Here is a 19,016-nt window from a genome sequence, read left to right on the forward strand (position 1 = left end):
TATGTGTTGGATTTGCGACTTGGTGCCAGCGTTTTTACGTCAGCATTTGGAAGGATTCTATGAATGTGTAAGACTCTCTGTATTTTTTGTTTTATTGTAATAGATTAATAATTGTTCACATTAAATGATTGACTCAAATTTGGTTGGTGTTAAGGTCTTTTGCGGGGATGATTCAATTAGAAACTGCAAAATGAGGAAAAACTGGCCGCACGGAAAGTTGACGGCAAATGGAAATGAGGCTGAATATGTTAAATGGATCTGAAGTACATGACTTTAGAGATATTATACTAGATAAATACTTCGTATGCATAGTGAAATATATGTTTACATTCTAAATGCTTTAATGACAAGTCATGGATATGATACAGTTCGACATTTCAATAAAATTGTCACAGTGTAATGCGATAATTGTACGGTAATCTGCAGGTCTGCCCGATAACATTTTCATACAAATATCACCTTACGTAAATATTTCCACATGTACGTCCCTATTTGCAAGTAAGTAGCTATACGTGAATGCCGGAAGTGTATCCCTTCATAAAATACCTTTATCACATCCTATTCAATTAATCGCTGACTGCTATAAACCTTAAACCTCAAGTGAATCCAGCGAGGGAAATTGTCAGAGCTGATAAGCACAGTTGTCTATGTATTTACACACACTCAGGCCCCCATGGCTGTACATTGTGGTGAAAAAATGTTCACAACGGCATATTAGTTTGCATTGAAGCGTCTATTTATGTACTTTGTTAGTAGTACACATACATACGCAGACAAAATGTTGTCAAATTGATAATGAAATCCAATTGAGCGTACAACACACAACAACATTAAACAGAGATAAAAGTAAATCGAAGTTAACACGATAAAATGTGGCGCTGACACCTAACATAAGTGCTCCAAATTTGTTCGAGTTTTCGATTCTCTGAAAATTGTGCTTAATTTATGCCGCTCACTGTATGCCAAAAAGCAATGTTTCTATTTTATTGATTCTAATTACATTACTTTGATAAGATAAGCTACAATACATATAAATTTATTTAGACATAAAATAAAATATATTTTATGCAAGAATAATTATAGCAACGATTACGAAGCGCTAACTCATCGAAAATACTCCCATATAGAAGTGCATTCACATGTACATATATGTACACTAGAGTGGGTCAATTTTTTCCTTCACAAAGCGGTTATCAAAATCGTAAACTACGATGAATTCTAAGAAAATTTGCCCAAGAAACCATGGGTCTAAAATGAAAATCGAGCTTCCGGTTTTTAACGAGAAACTTTCCTATACTGTATTTTGTAAAAAAAAAATCCAATTCCTATTCCACTGTCGCCCACCTGCCATATAACGGTAATTTTTGAAAACACTAAAGATCAGAAATTTTAATAACTGTTGAAGGGAAACATCTTGAGTTTGGTATTCGGTGTTGTATTGCAGCCAGAAATCCGACTATATGAAAATTTTGGCATGTCACCGCCCACTTTTGAGTGCATATGTAAAACTCTGGAACTACTTTATCGATTTCGTGTAAATTTGGTACACATTTTAGATTGTACCTAGTTAGGTGAGATTATGAAAATGATTAAAATTGGGCAAAAACTACGGCCACCTCCCATATAACGGTATTTTTCTGTTTGTTTGTTTGATTTGCACTTGTTTTTTTTTTATTTAATTTGTTTGCTATGATTTTATCAACTTCTCAGAGAAAGCAAAGCAACGCTGATGAATTACTAATAAAACAATTGTTTCCGAAACCATCGTTTTAAATTATTTTGATACAATATTACAGTTAGAAGCTTTTACTCAAGGAAGAAGTGTGTGTGTGTTCCACATATTCAAGGAACCGAGCGCTTTGTGCAACTGCTGGCTAGCGTTTCACGTCGAACTATAGAAAAAAATCGTGATGGTGTTATGGCACGGTTGCAAGTCGAAACGCAACATCTAGGATGGACAGCAAGCAAGACCTTAAAACTGAATAATTGCGAAATTTAGAAGTATATTATATTTTGTTTGGCCCTTAACAGTTAAGTTTTTGCTTTATATATAGATATAAAATGAAATTGTTAACTGCAATACGGAAGATTAAAGCTATTAAAGTTTGAAATTTTATTTATTACTATTTTAATTTTTATGGGTGGATAGGTAACATATAAAAAAAAAAACAAAATGAAAAGTTTCTCGTTAAAAACCGAAAGCTCCATTTTAATTTTAGACCCATGGTTTCTTGGGCAAATTTTCTTAGAATTCATCGTAGTTTACGATTTTGATAACAGCTTGGTGCATTTTTTTTTGCTCCATACAAATTGACCCACCCTAATGTACACACCTGCTCAAAATAATAGGTACACCAAACTGTTTTAAGTAAACCACATCAAACGCAATTCTATTATTTAAAACTTCACATTTAAATAAAGTAAAAGATAGAAATGTGGATGCAAACAAGTTACTCGGCCTTGTAATCATCATGTTCAAAATAATAGGTACACTTTTGGTAAGACATTTATTAACAAAAAAAAACAAATTATGATACCAATTGGACATACTAGATGGGTCGTAAGTCATACGGCTCGTGACTTTGTGAAATTAAGAGAAAGGTCTCATAACTGCTTTAAAGTGAAAATCTAGTAGGGAGACTAGTCAAAAGGGATAAAAACTGATAAATTTCTTGAAGGTCACATTGTAACTTGTTTTAAAGAGGACACTTTCAAGTCATTGGAGGCGATGTCAGCCAAAATTGGAAATGAAGTTAGTGCTCAAACCGTTCAGAGGCGCTTCTAAAAAGAGAAGCTACCAAATCGAATAGCCAGGAAGCTTCCATTATTGCGATCAAAATAATTTAATAGGATGTTAAAATTTGCTTTGCAATCATGTAGATTGGACAGGACTTGTACAAGTAGAGAAATAAAAAGAGAAAAATTTCCTTTATGGGTTACGTACACTTCTTTTACAATCGCTTCTAAACAAATTTATTTCTTTTTCGTCACTCCAAAGGATATTTCTGCACTTCACGTAACGTGTAAGTAATTAGGGCTTTGGTTAATGAGAAAAGTATAATTAATTTATCATATAGATAAGGTGACCGTAAAAGTGACAAAGTATTATAGTTTAATTTTATATCCATCCCGTTTTATATGTAGCTGAATGAGAATCAAAAAACAAAATTAGCGAATTAAAGACAATTGCAATTGTTTATGTGTCTTCAACTGCATTCGAGAATGAATTACAGTCACCATTCGGTTAAATTGTGGATTGAATTAAATTTAAATTTCCAAATCTTTTATTATGTGTGTTTCATTTTATACTTTGCTTAATGTCGTAATAGATTTAAATATCATGCAGGACAACGTCTGTCGGGTGCGCGGGTTAGTTATATACAAATAAATTTTCGGGGAATACCATTTGAACCCCTACTATAACAAAGCGCTATATACATGCATATGCATTATAAGAACAGAATGAACCAAGCTTTCAATCGACTCATGCATCATTCAATAAATATTATGTTCATAAATAAAACATTTCTCATTGCAATCGACATATCCGCTATAATTTTGAGTGACGAACTTGCTGCCCTTGCCCCGCGCACTCTCGAAAAGCAATATTGTAAATGAAAATTGGGCAATGTGCGCCATTTGATCCCAAATCGAATGTTGATGAAAATGAATTAAATGCAATTAAGATTGCCAATAGCACTCAGATCGAGAGCATCCTCCGCCGCCCCGCCCCGCCCCTTCACTATTTGTCTTTCGAAGCTTGTACGTTTGCTTTCAATGAAATGCACTCTCAATAACAAGAGAGCTGTGTGTGTGTGTATACAGGCAGCTAAGACGACGGAACAATTTGAGAAATTATGACGCTTTGAACTCAAAGCAATCCATTTATTTATTTATTTTTATTGCCTTTGCTTTTCTAAATGCAATTTCTCCGAACGCAGGCGGGAATCATGAGCTGAGCCCGGCGAAGAATTGTATGAAAATTTCAGCTGTGCATATTTACCCGAAACCAAAAGAGTTTAATCGAATAAATCGTAAAATATGAAATTGAGCGCAGATGATAAACATTTAAGCAAATGCCTGCCTTGCGAGGCAAGAACGCGCTTGTAATGGGAGCAAAGCAGAATTCATGCTGCCAAGTGTTTTCGATCGGCGGAAGCGACACATTTGCGCGTCAACACCGTCGATGACATTCTCTGCAATCAAACACACGCACAATCGTGTGCATATCTGTGTATGTGTTCGCTGGCGACTGGCGCTGATAGATTTGTGTGCTGCTTTTATCAACACACTTGCTTGCATTTGCCTGCAGTTTAATGGCAATTTAGATTTTTAACCAACGGCATCGCTTGGGCAAATATGCGCCAATGTTACGCACACACACACACACACACACATTAACACAGAGTGTAATCGTCTATGGGGCTGATAGAAAGTACATAAAGTCTGTTTTAAGCGATTTAATGTAATGGAAAAACAGCTGTAGCTAGCCCTAAGCAATGAAGAAATAAAACATTCATATTTTCGCAACTTGCTGGACAAGAGACTACACTATTATGAATCGTTAAATTTTCGGCTTGTGCATAAGTTTAGATGCGTCTTTGAAGCATGATTAATTATTGGGTGAAATTAGGTGACGAAGCTGATGCAGAGGAATGCCGCGTGGACCCAACATTAACTGAACATACTTAGATTTAGATTACCAGTTTCCACTAAGCGCTTTGAGCATAGCAAAAAAGGAGTTAAGTCGCTAATATCCTTCATGCCAATTCGCCCGGTTCACCGAAGATATTAGGCCCGCTATGCTCCAATTTACCTAGCAATTAACCGCAGATGCCCTTTCGTACTGTGATCAAGTATTTCATATTTTAGAGCTTAATTTGAAATTTTCCAATATCCCTTTTTTGTTTGACTGCATTTTTTTAGTCGTTGCAGTAGTCCGATTTTGATCATCTACAATACCAACCTTCTCATAGTGCCAAGGATTAAGTGTGTCAAATTATATTAGGATATCCAGAACAAGTTATCGCTTGACCAATTGGCCGACCGGACAGACGGATGGGCATTGCGTCTAAAATTTGAAATATGGCAAATGGACCAAACTAATTTTTTCCGGGAGATTGATCCGTGAGTAAAAAGTGTAATCTTCGATTTACTAAGTTCGCCTCCAAAATCGAAATATTTGACTAAAAAAAATGATTTTTTTTTATTACTAAAAAAGTTACTAATAAATCCAAAATATGGTTATAATCTATATTTTCCTCTTAATTGAATGGTGTATAAAACTTTTTGGTCAAGCTTATATGACAGATGCTATAAGGGTCCAGAATTTTTCGATGTAAAAAATGTATTTTTTTCGAAGATCTAATTTAGACCCTTCATAGTATCTTGCATCCCAATACCCACAGTCGTTTTTGCCGTATAATGTAATAAATACTAGCACTCTGCCTGCCCTGCACTCTCCTGCCTTTGGAAGACGGTTTTTTTTAGCATCAATCTGAGCGGACTTTCAAACATTTGCTAAATCATTAGTAAACTTTGATGAAGATTGTTTTCCTTTGAAAATAAGCACTCTTCTTAATTCCAACCTACATCTGGATTTTAAGAACTTCATTTGCCGTTGTTTACAATTCCTTGTCAATTGCGATTGTTTCTGCGGGGTTTTCCACAGAAACTAATCCACTCACAAATCGTGTTGATATGTGAGTGCATATATTGTGTTTATTTTCTTTTGTGCACTTTGTGCATTCTTATCACACATTTGCTATGTGTTTGCGTTGACAGCTGATGCGAGCGCCGAATACCGATTGCCGGCTGCGCGCATAGAAAAGCACGTCTAGAAAGTATTTCTGGGGCACACAGACACTCGCAAACAGAGCAAACACACACACTTGCACATATGTGTCCAACAACAAATTCAATTGGCATACAGAAAAGAGCTCCCCCACCCAAGCCATAGAAGCTTCTAATTTTAGTGTCCCGCGTCCATCAAACGATCCGTTCCCACAATTCCGCCACTCGAGCGATTGTTGAGCTGCGCCAATTTGTCAGCATCTCGCTGCTTATCACCGAATTAAAGCAAATTTTTTGAATGTGCATAAGTGCGAGGTGCAAAAAATCACCGCCAAGGCGCTTTCAATGCAATTTACCTGCTGCGGATTACCATTTGCTATCACTCTCCACAATAAAGCAAACTAGATACCAGAATTATTTATCACCCAGCAACTATTTGCGCCACTACTCCTGCTGCAACGATCAGTCATTCAAGTGTTCGGGCAATGCTGCCACATGTTGCACTGCACTCTGTCAACCACATGCACTCACACATGTGTGGCACATGCAACATGCCCTCTGTTGTCTGCACCATTGCTGCCGTGCATTGTCATATAAGCGTTTTTAAGTGGCTTAATTGAAAGTGAGTTGAAGCGTTTTAGCAACGAGCACACATGTCCTCTACATACACATATCTATACATAGCTCCTAGATCAGTGCAACAGTGCTTATGCCCAAGTTCACACAGCGATATTTCCATCAAAGTTATTGTTTTGAGTGCATAATAAGCGCATAATTAATTTATGCATAAGCCAACGGTTGCGCGCCCCCGCTACGCAATCTAGGCGCTGCAGGCTGTTACAGATTCACAAACATTGTTTCCAGTTAGTGAGCGCTTTCCGCTCTGCGCACGCAAAGCGTTGTATTTTTAGTTAATTTAATGAAGAGCCTACGAGCAAGAAGCGGATGCGGCAGAGCTTGAACCTGCTACAAAGTGGTCGGATAATTATTTTTATATTTATTTAATATGGCTTACACCGTGCGCACTCAAGGGGCATGTGGCACGCACACGCAGTCACGGCGCTTCGAAGTGGATGCAATTTAATATTTGGCTTTTAAGACTATACGTTCACTTAATTTTGCTAAGATATCTCACATATTAGCAGATATATGCGGAATAAAGCCCAGCATATTTTCGAAAAACCTATAATTAGGTATATGGGAGCTAGGGGAAGTTATGACACGATTTTAATTATTTTTGGTATAGAGACACACAATTAGAAGAAAAAGATTTCCTCTGAATTACATTTAAATGTCTGAGAGATTTAACGATATTTTCGGTGAAAAATTACTTTATTATATTTTGAACAAAGTTGCAGCAAAACAGAGTGTGTCGAGACAAGTCGGTTCTATAGCAGATATGTTTGTTTTGAAGATATTTTAATCTATTTATCACGCATACAAATATTACATTAAACAAGTATAGAAGAAATCACGGAGCGCTAATTATTTGTTTAATTTACTGAATCTGAGGTATGTACATCAACTTTTTTCGTTTTTGCTTTTTCAAGATATTAAATCCACATCATATGCTGAATGAACAAAAAAAAGATTATTTTACATTGAATATTAGTGGACCTAGTGGTTCAGTTTAATTATTGTAACAATTTTAATCCTCAACACCAAGCAAGTGATTGAAACAGTAACAACAATATATGTATGTACATAGATACAAACTGAAAACAGCTTTTCAAATTTATTTTTTAAACAAATATATCTCATTTATGAACGTCGATGAAATGAGAATCAAATATTTGTCTTCACTTTCACCAATTCGTTGCGCCAGCTGAAAGCAGGCGTTCTTGTCAGTTTGTATCTTAGCAGATAAGATATTGAAATACAATAATCTTTCAACTCTCATCACTTTGTTGTTGGCACTTAGGTAGCTACATATAGAATTGTGTAAATATGTATGTATGTGTTACTTTAGAAATTCAGCTTTTTGTCTGTGTAAATAATTAATAAATTTCATTTATCTTGTTCATTCTCATTAAGACGTACGTCGAAGAAATACTTGAATTCGCATGTTCCCTTTACTCTATATCAATTCCACCAACTCATAAAAGCATACACAAAAAGTATAAATGAAAGATTTTTCGCAAAACGAATCTCGACGCTTAGTCGAGAACTGACAACAAGTACGGTTATACATTGGGGTTGCTGCGCCACCCCCTGCATTCCAAAAACAAAAACACATTCAACACTTCACTCACACTTTGTTGTCTATCAAAATATTGAAAAAGATATGCTGCGAGACACTTAGAAAGGACCGCACTCACAAAAACAAACACGAATCTTTTGTGTTAATCAAAAGATCAAAATGTCGGCGCTTTCACACGAACACAATGGCAATGCCAACGTCAGCAGCATTAACAATATTTGCAGAAATCAACCAGGAAATCGTGATTGAGTTGTAAGTCACAAAATCCCTTTTTGCCCAATGCAATGCCCCACACTCCAACAAACAACATTTCATCCGCACATTCCGCTTTGGTGTGGCGAAGTGATTGATGATAAGTGGGAGTCTTAACAAAAGCACAAACGCAGAGCGCCCACAAAGGCAGTCGAAAGTTGCGCGCCAAAATCACTACGAAATTCTACGCACAGATTTTACGCGTTCCACCAGGTGCCGATAGAGCTCACGCGTACAACCAGTTCGTTTCACAAGCAGATTCTAACTGACGCGCTGGCAGCACTGGCGGCAACAACCAGCCGGTGAATCAGCTGCGCGTCAGCACCGACGCTGCTGTTTAGCGAATGCTGACGTCGCGCTGAGCAGCGAGAAAGTACACAGCCGACAACCAACGACTACGTTGACGCGCACAGTGGTTGCTGTCGAATTGCTCGCTGAGAAATTCAGTCGCTGGAGATGAGAATTTACCTGGAGTGTTTCAGAAAAATTAAATCTTAAGGTGTGTTTATTGGTTTATTGTAATAAAAGTTGACCGTCAGAATTTGAAGCGATTAGGAATTTATTAATTAAATTTTATAATTTGAGATGATGATATCTCAGTATCGTTGTCTTTTCTCTAAATTTTCATATAAACTCCCCCCCTAAGTGCCTTTCCAGCTTAAATGCCTGTAACATTGAAGCCACAAATAAAAAAATATTTGCAATTTTCATCTTTCCAGTTCCTTATTAATATTTTTTACAAATTAGTATTGTTATTCATAAGAAATAAATGTGGGAGGATGGGGTCATGTGTAGAAGTTCACGTAAGTGAGGAAAGTTCCTGACTGTCATTCACTTAGGAGCGGCCAGGAACGATTCTTTTGCATGTAGCTCAAGCAGCTCACGACTTCCGGTATTAGACCAAGTATCCTCTGGGTAGCCAACAAACTTCCGTTTTGAGGCGAGCTAAAGTTAGAAGGCGAATCCCGCTTATGCGGTTGTGCGTAGGGCTTAAGACCCACCACATAAAAAAACCCCCTAATGAAAAGGAAGCAACAGCCTCAGATGAGAAACCCCAATTTTGAAGAAGACCACTGCAAACGTATAAAGGACTACGAATTAAGGGTATACACCTGGAATGTCCGGATCCTTAATTGGGAAGGTGCCTCTGCCCAGCTGGTTGATGTCCTCGTAAGAGTAAAGGCTGACATCACCGCCATCCAAGAAGTGCGATGAACGGGACAAGGACGGAAGAAGGTGCGTCCTTGTGACAACTACTACAGCGACCATATAAAGGATCGCACATTTGGTGTTGGATTTGTCGTAGGAGAGAGACTCGCTCGCCGAGTCCTGGCATTCACCCCGGTGGATGAACGTCTAGCCACAATCCGCATCAAAGCGAAGTTCTTTAACATATCGCTTATTTGCGCCCACGCCCCAACGGAAGTGAAGGAAAGGTATAGAAGATGTCTTTGGCACAACAGTTGGAAAATTCCGCCTCCATGACGAAACATCGCCAAACGGCCTGAGGCTAGGGCCCGAAATATGGTCGTCCGTAGTACTAGATTCCAGCATAAGAATATACATCAAGCTACGTCACTGTTGACAGTCATAACTTTGAAGTTGTAGATAATTTCCTCTATCTGGGAACCAGCATTAACAGCAATAACAATGTCAGCCTGAAATCCAAAGCAGAATAACTCTTGCCAACAGGTGCTACTCTATAGGCAATTGAAAAGTAAAGTCCTCTCTCGACGAACAAAAACCAAAATCTACAAGCCCCACATCATTCCCGTTCTACTTTATGGTGCAGAAACGTGGACGATGTCAATATCCGATGAAGCGACACTGGGAGTCTTCGAAAAAAAGGTTTTGCGGAAGATGTATGGTCCCTTGAATATTGACAACATTGACATAGTTCAGCGAATAAAAAGACAGCGGTTACGCTGGCTAGGTCATGTTGTTCGAATGGAATGGAATAGCTCTGAAAATGTTCGATGCAGTACCCGCTGGTGGAAGCCGAGGAAGAGAAAGACCTCCACTCCGTTGGAAGGACCAGGTGGAGAAGGACCTGGCTTCACTTGGCATTACCAGTTGGCGTCAAACTGCCAAAATAATAAACGAATGGCGCGTTATTGTGGACTCTGCTATAACCGCGTAAGAGGTGTCTATGCCAGTCAAGAAGAAGAAGAGGAAATAAGGACTCAGTGTTAAAGAAAAATTCTATTGCCATCCTTTTCCAAACTTTAAATTTTTCCCAAAGTCAAAAAAAAAATTAAGAAACGTGATAGTGTAAAGCTTCGTACGGTTTGTTTGTAATACATAGTATGTCATAGTCGAACATATTTATGGTTTATAATGAAAGCTTAAATTAAAAAACCTACTTTAATTTTAGTATTACCGCAAAGTAAATTTTATATAAGCTTTGACCTTGAGTAGAAACGAACAGAATCATAGCTTTGAAATAAAAATTTCGTTAATTTTACAATGTTCTCATTACTTTAATATGTCTAAATTTTGTTACTAAACTTTTTTTAAATAGTAAATGTTTTCACTTTCACTTTAATAATAAAACAATATTCAATAAAGTTTTGTCACATAAAAATTTGCTTAAAAGCTAAAAAACGTTCATTTTAATTTTTAATTTTATCATAACGGCGTGACTAATTAATACTTGTTATCATCAAAGGCATATCGCTTGAGTTTTTAAACACAATTTGTTTGACCTGGGGCGAATACCATATTTCGTCTTAGTAAAGTTTGATTATAAATGGATGATTGTGAAAAAAAATAATAATTTTTAGAGTTCGTTAATGCGAAACGCCCCACTTTTCGATTAGTCGTTCTTGTGGCTAGCGCACAGTGGCGTTTGGCGAAAGCCGCACATACAAATTGCCAGATGATGATACATATTCGTTAAAAAGCAGAACAAACGCAAATCGGGGCAGTAGCGCCAACAAAAACAAAACCAAACTAAAAGCGCATAGACAAACGGGGAAGTGCAATCGCGACTGAGCAATAAGAATAGTGAAAATAAGCGAGAAAAGAATACAAATCCATGCATCCATATACATTTACCTACACGCGATGGATCTTATGTATGTATGTGTCTGTATGATTGTGGGATCGTTCAACGCTGCGCTTGCACTTGTTATTTTGTGTGCAAATACGCGTTTTAAAATGTAGCTTTAGCTAAATGCAAGTGATTTACATCTACATACAAAATAAATATAACCCAGTTGGAAAAACATGCCTCCCCTAAATAATCATCGTTCAGACAAATGTAAAATAGATGACTTAGTTGAAAACATTGATAAAACCTGGAGAACCTAATTTAATTTTCGAATTAAATTTCGAATTTCGAAATTTAAATTTCATTGTCTTTTTCCGACAAATTTGGGATAGAAATTGTGTCATATAAAACAAGACAAAAACTCAATCTACATAGAACTAGCTTATAAAGAAATTTTAATAATTGAACGAAAAAATTTGCAATTTTTTTTTTTAATTTTTCGCCCAATTTGAAAAATGGAGTTTGGAGAAGAACGCTCTTAAAGTTTACTGCAGGTGACTGACGTGAACGTGTGAAAGTATCACACAAAAAACAATATTTTTTTTTTAAATTTCCAATCGATACCTTTAAAAGAGAAAAAGATACAAATCCCAAAGATTAAGACTAAATCACTAATAAATGTCGCTTGAAAATTGTCGGTCAAAAATCTCCACTTAGTAGTCTGTATATTTTAATTTGAATAATTTTAAGAAAACTAAAATTGTTTGTGCAGAAAACCATTGAATATTTCCGGTTGGATTCATTCAAAACAATCGAATTGTGAGCAAATTACTTCAACCTTCATATTCCCAAAGAAATTGAGAGATGTTTCCGTCAAATCTCCCCTTTAACTCCGTGGCAACCACCACCCCTCAACTTTATATGGAGTTCCATTATTTTTATTGCTGGGGCTTTCGCTTCTTACTGAGGCGTCAACATATTACCCCGCCAAAAGCCTCCCAACGATGTCAGCAGCAGCGATAACAACAACAACTGCCGCAACTCAACGTCGCTTGCACGTGCTCGTTTGGTGAAGTGAGTAAACTGTTGATGTTGCTGCTGTTGACAATGCTCTTACTTTTCAGTGGACCACATATGCGAGCGTTAGTGTGTGCGTTCGTGTGTGAGTGTACAATGTACGAGCAGTAGTTTCTGCGCTCACTTGACATTGTAATACAGCTGTTGCTGTTCATCAGCGTTATCGCTATGGCTGCCATACAAAAGCAAGCGGATCGTGGGAGTGCTGCTGCTGACAGAATTGCCTGATTCATAGCAACAGTCGCTGCAACCATTGTTGTGGACTTCGTAGCTGAAATTCGCAGTGTTTATCGCTTACTATAATACTTGCATTTGCATTGACTTTTCATGTTTCTGTGGTCTTTGGTAGCTGCCATTTACAACAGGTTTTTTTTCGATTGTAAACAATTTTACAAAAACTTACCGAAGAGAGAATTTGTAAGTCGAGTTGTGATTTCAATTTCACTTATTTTCAAACACAACGATTTCATAATTTATTAGCACATTTTAAAATTTTCAGTGTGCTTTACACCGTGTATATAGGTTACTATGTGAGTCTTATCAAAATAAAGTGATGGATAACAGCTTTTTCGCACAGCCAAATTATTTAAACACATTAAGATTATAATTGAGAATACAGTTTTCGCCTTTCGCACAGTCGGCTACTCTATAACGATCAGATATTTTTATCAATATCCACAACCAAATTTCCAGCGCGGAGAATAGCCCGTACAAGTGCACTCCAATTTAAACTCAATTTGTATTCGATTAAATTAACTCTTGTGCGAAAAGGCTATAACTTGGGACAAAATTTAGTTTGGTGGCGAAAATTACCGAATATATCGGTCAAATTGAGTGTTGTCTTAATAAAATAAAATAAATAAATTGCGAGAGTATAAAAAGTTGTTACACCCCAACTTAGTCCTTCCATACTTGTTTTAATAAACTCGTTGTTACCAAAACACAATTATAAACATATACGAGTTAGAGAACTCAACTGTTTTTCTATGAAAAATTATAATTCAAATAACTTACAGTTTGTTCGTAACGTCAATATACAAAAATATGTGTTATTTTAGTGTCTTACCTAAAATGAAAAAAGGTACATTAAATGATAAATATTTGTCACAAATCATATATTATAGATATATAAAACTCTGAAAAAAACTCAAAAAAAAAAACAAAATTTGAAAAATATTACACTCCAATTACTTCAGGTATTTTTCAAAATATTTTACGTTTTAATTATCGAAAATTTTAGTAACGAATAGAGTCTAATGAATAAGCATGATTCTTTAGAGAAAAAATTAAAAAAAAAAAAATTGAACATAATTTTTTCAGTGCACCATATTTTGCAGCTCGCGTGTTCCGTCGTAAAATACAAATTTATATGCATTCATTCATACATATTTACCATACATACATATGTAAATGCTAATTATACTCATACGATATAATCAAAATTACAATTTCGCCAAATAAGTTAAGTTACACCTGTGAAAAGAAATTGCGATAAAGACTTTTTGCATATGCATGTGTATGTATGTATTATGTACATGCATAACTAGCTGAAGTGATGTCTATGAATGCTGCCACATTTTCCCCATGTCTCAGAAGTTTCACTATTACTTTTTATTTCATTTCAGCAAATGGATTTCTGGGAAATATTCAAAGCATATTTTGCGCTTTCATCTGGAGGCTGTGAATCAACCCACATACGTGCATAAATAGGTGTGTAAAAATATATGTATGAATGCATGGAAGTGAGATGTTTATTTATTTATGCACATTTGAGTAGCAGATAGTTAAATAAACATGTTAAAAGGCATTATATTAAATACTGACCGTGTGAAGCAGCCGCACAGTGGGTATGAATGTATGAAAAAATGAATTGAATGCTTAAAGCGCTGCATTTTTTGTTCATGTGACACCTGAGGCCCCACTTGTGGAAAAATTGTCAAAATCGGACTATAAGTTTTCAAGGCCCCAGATATCGAACATGAAGAACTCAGTGCCCAAGGGTATTTTTTTAACGAAAATATCGGTAAATTTCAAATTCAGAGGGAATTTTTTTTTCTAATAGTGTGTCTCTATACCAAAAATGGTTAAAATCGGGTACATAATTTCCCCTAGATCCCACATACCTAATCATAGGTTTTTCAAAAATATTGGTGGGCTTTATACCTTATAAATCGGTTAATATGTGAAATATATTGGTAATTACTTGAGCGTATACCATGGGTATACTGTAGCTTGGTGGTGAAAATTAGTGAAATCGGTTCAGGAATTGCCTCAGCCCTCATATACTACATATAAAGATGTTTATTATTCTACTGGACTTTATGCCGAATATGTTGGACAAATCTTAATAAAATTGCATCAGTAAATTGCGAGAATATACAATTTTCGGATACACCTGAACTTAGCGTTACTTACTTGATAATTATAATTTATATTTTTATTTATTATTATAATTTTTTTTTTTGGAAATTATTTTTTTATAAATTTTATTTATTGAAAAACTGAAAATACAATAAAGTTGGTATTTTCGAATAATTTAGCTTCATTACATTTACGCTTCTATATGGATATTCCGCCACTGTACCATATTGTTAATATTTTATTGTTGGCGAGGTTGTTAATATTTTATTTCTATTTTCCTTTTGCTTCTTGACTACCACACATTGAAGGAAATGTTTGAAAATTTAGTCAAAGTCCTAAAATGATTTTCTTCTGTTTTTATGTATATTTTAACAGTTTCCGAAATGAGGTTAATGAAAATAATCAAATTTAAGAAATTCTGTTTTTTTCACTATTGTGCCACTTTCGCATATAGTCCAAGAATTTGGCGACTGACTGTACGCGTAGGAAGTTCACAGGTGTTTAATGTTGTTTTTCAATTAAATTGAGTTTATGTGAGTGGAAACATTATTTATTATTAAGATTCGTTTACTTACGAGTTTTACATGAAAATAAATAGAAAATTCTAGTAAGACTTTGTAGTTGCCATACATATTTGCCAATGAAATTAAACAGTTGAGAATAAATAGAAGAAGGCAACAAATCTTTAGCAGAAACAAATAAATCAATTCATCGACAGGGGCATGGAAAGCACAAGAACTCGTTGTTGAAACCCTGTGTGAAATCATAAGCGAAGTGATTTAGAAATACATTGAATATCAAGGGAAACTGAGTGTTTTGTGCTGAGTATCTCTAAAATATCAGTTGCATTTGTGAAAACAAGACAATCAACTGACTAGTTGCGCTTGTGGTTCATACCACTGCTGAATCGGTTTGTAATTTGACTGCATGGTTTGTATGAGAGAGAGAAAACAATTTTTGGTTTCCCCCATTTTCCCATCGCTTAGTAATAAAGCGTAGCAAAATCATAAAATGTCATAACTGATCTCTTTTGATGGAGTCACACACTTGACATTTACGAATTTGCAATCATTGATGTGCAGCTGCGTGTCGCTAACTTCGTTTGCACAATGCGCGCTTCTGCGCTGCTTATATACGTACTTACATATGGACATAATTATTGCAGGCGTTCAAATTGTCGCCGTTAAATTACAACCAGCATGTAGACACATTTCCAATCTTATCACGTTTTCGCCAACTTGTGACAGTTTTACAAGGCTCATTTTCGTTTTATTGCTTCATCATGGGGACAGGCCGGCACGCATTCAACGACGTCTACCAACATGAACGTCTATACATATATATGTATGTGTGCACATCATGAACCCCTTGTTGCTTGCAACCACTTTGCATTGAGTCGCTGCGGCCATAATATACGCCACGCTTGGCTGCGATGACAGCCAGAGGGGCCACTTATGTTGACAAACCCATTGACGAGGTTATTGTGTGCACATATGTACATATAACGCTTCTTAATCGGTCTACTATCCGCTGCTTTCATCCAAGTATTCCACATTGCTGCACTTTTTATGTGGCGCTATTTTAATAAAAAAGCCTTCATCCACGCAGCCACAACAGGTTGCCAACATACCGCCAGCTAAATTAATTCGACGTGAGCGTGTGCATACAGTTGTCGATCCTGTTTTCATTCCATTTGAAAGGATATTCAATTAAGCTGCCATGAACTTTGAAATTTTTGCCTTTTATGTTGAAGATGTGTTCCAGCTAGTACACATAATAAACACGAGAAATGAGACCAATATAAAAAGTTTGATACAACGTCCTTTCAGCACGGGAAATTCTAGCGAGTTGACAGTAGGTATATGCTTAATAACCAAGGAAGTTTTTGTCGCCTGGCGATTTGTACAATGCAAAAATAGTCTCATACGAATGGATCTACTACCTTCACGACGATAACAAAGGAAAATACTGAATACTTTTCAAAAGATAAATCTAGTATACCCAAAATATATTTTTTCTAAGTATTATAAGTTAAAGTTTGAGATCGATATGCCCCATGTCGTATAGTCGGGCGAAAGCATGCCTGACGATTGGAACCTACGTGTACTCTGCCTAATCCATTAAAAGGGAGACCCCACAATTTTTGTCAATTACCGTGGGATAAGCCTCCTCAATATCGCAAATAAGGTCCTATCGAGCGTACTGTGTGTAAACTCTCTACAAACTGATTGGACCTTAACAGAGTGACTTTAGACCTAAGAAATCAACAACTCACCAGATATTCACCATGCGCAAATTTTGGAAAGCTTCTTTTGACAGCACTATGCCGCTATACCAATAGTAAATCTGAATTATTACTAGTATTATCCCAAGAAAAGTGCGAGCAGTGGTTTCATAATCGTAAGAAGATATTACCTGTCTAAAATTTCCTGCTGAAGTTTTCAAACCATAAGCGGTTTCTAAACAAACCAAACTAATTTTTGTTTCACATATTAAAATTCGCTTTTTACACTTGTTGCCATGGAAGCTCGAGAAGTTTCTGTTAAACAGTATGCTCCCCAGTAACGATACACACAAACCGAGTAAGCTACTAATCCAGTACTTTGCAAAAATCTCGGAGATGGCACAACTGAGTTGGTAAATTAAAATTGTATAAAAAGCGCACTTGCGTCAGTTCAAAATTCTCTTTGTCTTTATTGCGTTGTTTTACGTGGCTCATAAATTTTAATAACCAACCAGAAACCGTTCAGACGACTGCCAAATGATAGAATCGTTTAAACAAAAATACACAGTCTACTGAGCGGCACTAATGTGCGCCAAAGTCATGGTGGCGAGTTCGAATTTTATCCAATTAAAAGTTGCTGTTTACAGAATCCAACGGATTTCCCTATTTAATTGATAATTTTGATATTTATACATATAAAGGGTGATTTTTTAAGAGCTTGATAACTTTTTAAAAAAAAAAAACGCATAAAATTTGCAAAATCTCATCGGTTCTTTATTTGAAACGTTAGATTGGTTCATGACATTTACTTTTTGAAGATAATTTCATTTAAATGTTGACCGCGGCTGCGTCTTAGGTGGTCCATTCGGAAAGTCCAATTTTGGGCAACTTTTTCGAGCATTTCGGCCGGAATAGCCCGAATTTCTTCGGAAATGTTGTCTTCCAAAGCTGGAATAGTTGCTGGCTTATTTCTGTAGACTTTAGACTTGACGTAGCCCCACAAAAAATAGTCTAAAGGCGTTAAATCGCATGATCTTGGTGGCCAACTTACGGGTCCATTTCTTGAGATGAATTGTTCTCCGAAGTTTTCCCTCAAAATGGCCATAGAATCGCGAGCTGTGTGGCATGTAGCGCCATCTTGTTGAAACCACATGTCAACCAAGTTCAGTTCTTCCATTTTTGGCAACAAAAAGTTTGTTAGCATCGAACGATAGCGATCGCCATTCACCGTAACGTTGCGTCCAACAGCATCTTTGAAAAAATACGGTCCAATGATTCCACCAGCGTACAAACCACACCAAACAGTGCATTTTTCGGGATGCATGGGCAGTTCTTGAACGGCTTCTGGTTGCTCTTCACCCCAAATGCGGCAATTTTGCTTATTTACGTAGCCATTCAACCAGAAATGAGCCTCATCGCTGAACAAAATTTGTCGATAAACACATTTCGAACCGAACACTGATTTTGGTAATAAAATTCAATGATTTGCAAGCGTTGCTCGTTAGTAAGTCTATTCATGATACTGAGCATCTTTCTCTTTGACACCATGTCTGAAATCCCACGTGATCTGTCAAATACTAATGCATGAAAATCCTAACCTCAAAAAAATCACCCGTTACAATATAAATTCAAAAACGTAGATATGCACCTACAATCAGTTATTGATACACGCCAAATGTTTTCTTTGCCATTCACTAAAATGGAAAGAAATGGCGAAGAAGTGAACGTCGAAGGAAAATTCGTATATCTCTCCTTCGTAGATAAAGAAGACCAAGAGAAAAATTATTTAAAAATGTATGAGCTTTAATTTCACTATATTTATTATTTTTATACCCGAGACACACATGTGGTAAAAATACCATGATATAAGTATTATGGTTTTGTGTACTACGTACATTGACACACATCGATTTGTAGTAAACTGAAATACCAACTTTGTTTCACAGGCATCAGATATTTCAAAAAAATTTAAATAATAAATATTTACATATGTGTAATGGAGAAAGCCATTTTTAAAATTACAAAAAAATGGCAAAAATATGTATTTTCTGCACAAAAAACAGAAGTAGTTGAAATGTAACTTAAAAGCCCGTCACATACGACCATCAAAATACGGC

At 36.2% G+C, this 19,016-nt stretch overlaps 1 protein-coding gene across 5 annotated transcripts in view; it reads right to left on the reverse strand.

Annotated features, from left to right (window-relative positions):
• The window catches only part of LOC105211544 (four and a half LIM domains protein 2), a 215,092-nt gene that overhangs the window by 73,878 nt on the left and 122,198 nt on the right, over positions 1–19,016 (reverse strand). The window contains exon 1 of one of the 5 annotated variants that reach the window (XM_054230331.1): positions 8,438–8,571. The exons of 3 other annotated variants lie outside the window; for them this stretch is intronic. The gene's annotated coding sequence lies outside the window, so the exon portion shown is untranslated. Of the gene's footprint in view, positions 1–8,314; positions 8,572–19,016 lie in introns of those variants that run through there. One more of the 5 variants, XM_011183034.3, reaches the window with a different exon arrangement.

Source organism: Zeugodacus cucurbitae, chromosome 4 (genome assembly GCF_028554725.1).
Source record: "Zeugodacus cucurbitae isolate PBARC_wt_2022May chromosome 4, idZeuCucr1.2, whole genome shotgun sequence".
In the NCBI taxonomy this organism is placed as follows: domain Eukaryota; kingdom Metazoa; phylum Arthropoda; class Insecta; order Diptera; family Tephritidae; genus Zeugodacus; species Zeugodacus cucurbitae.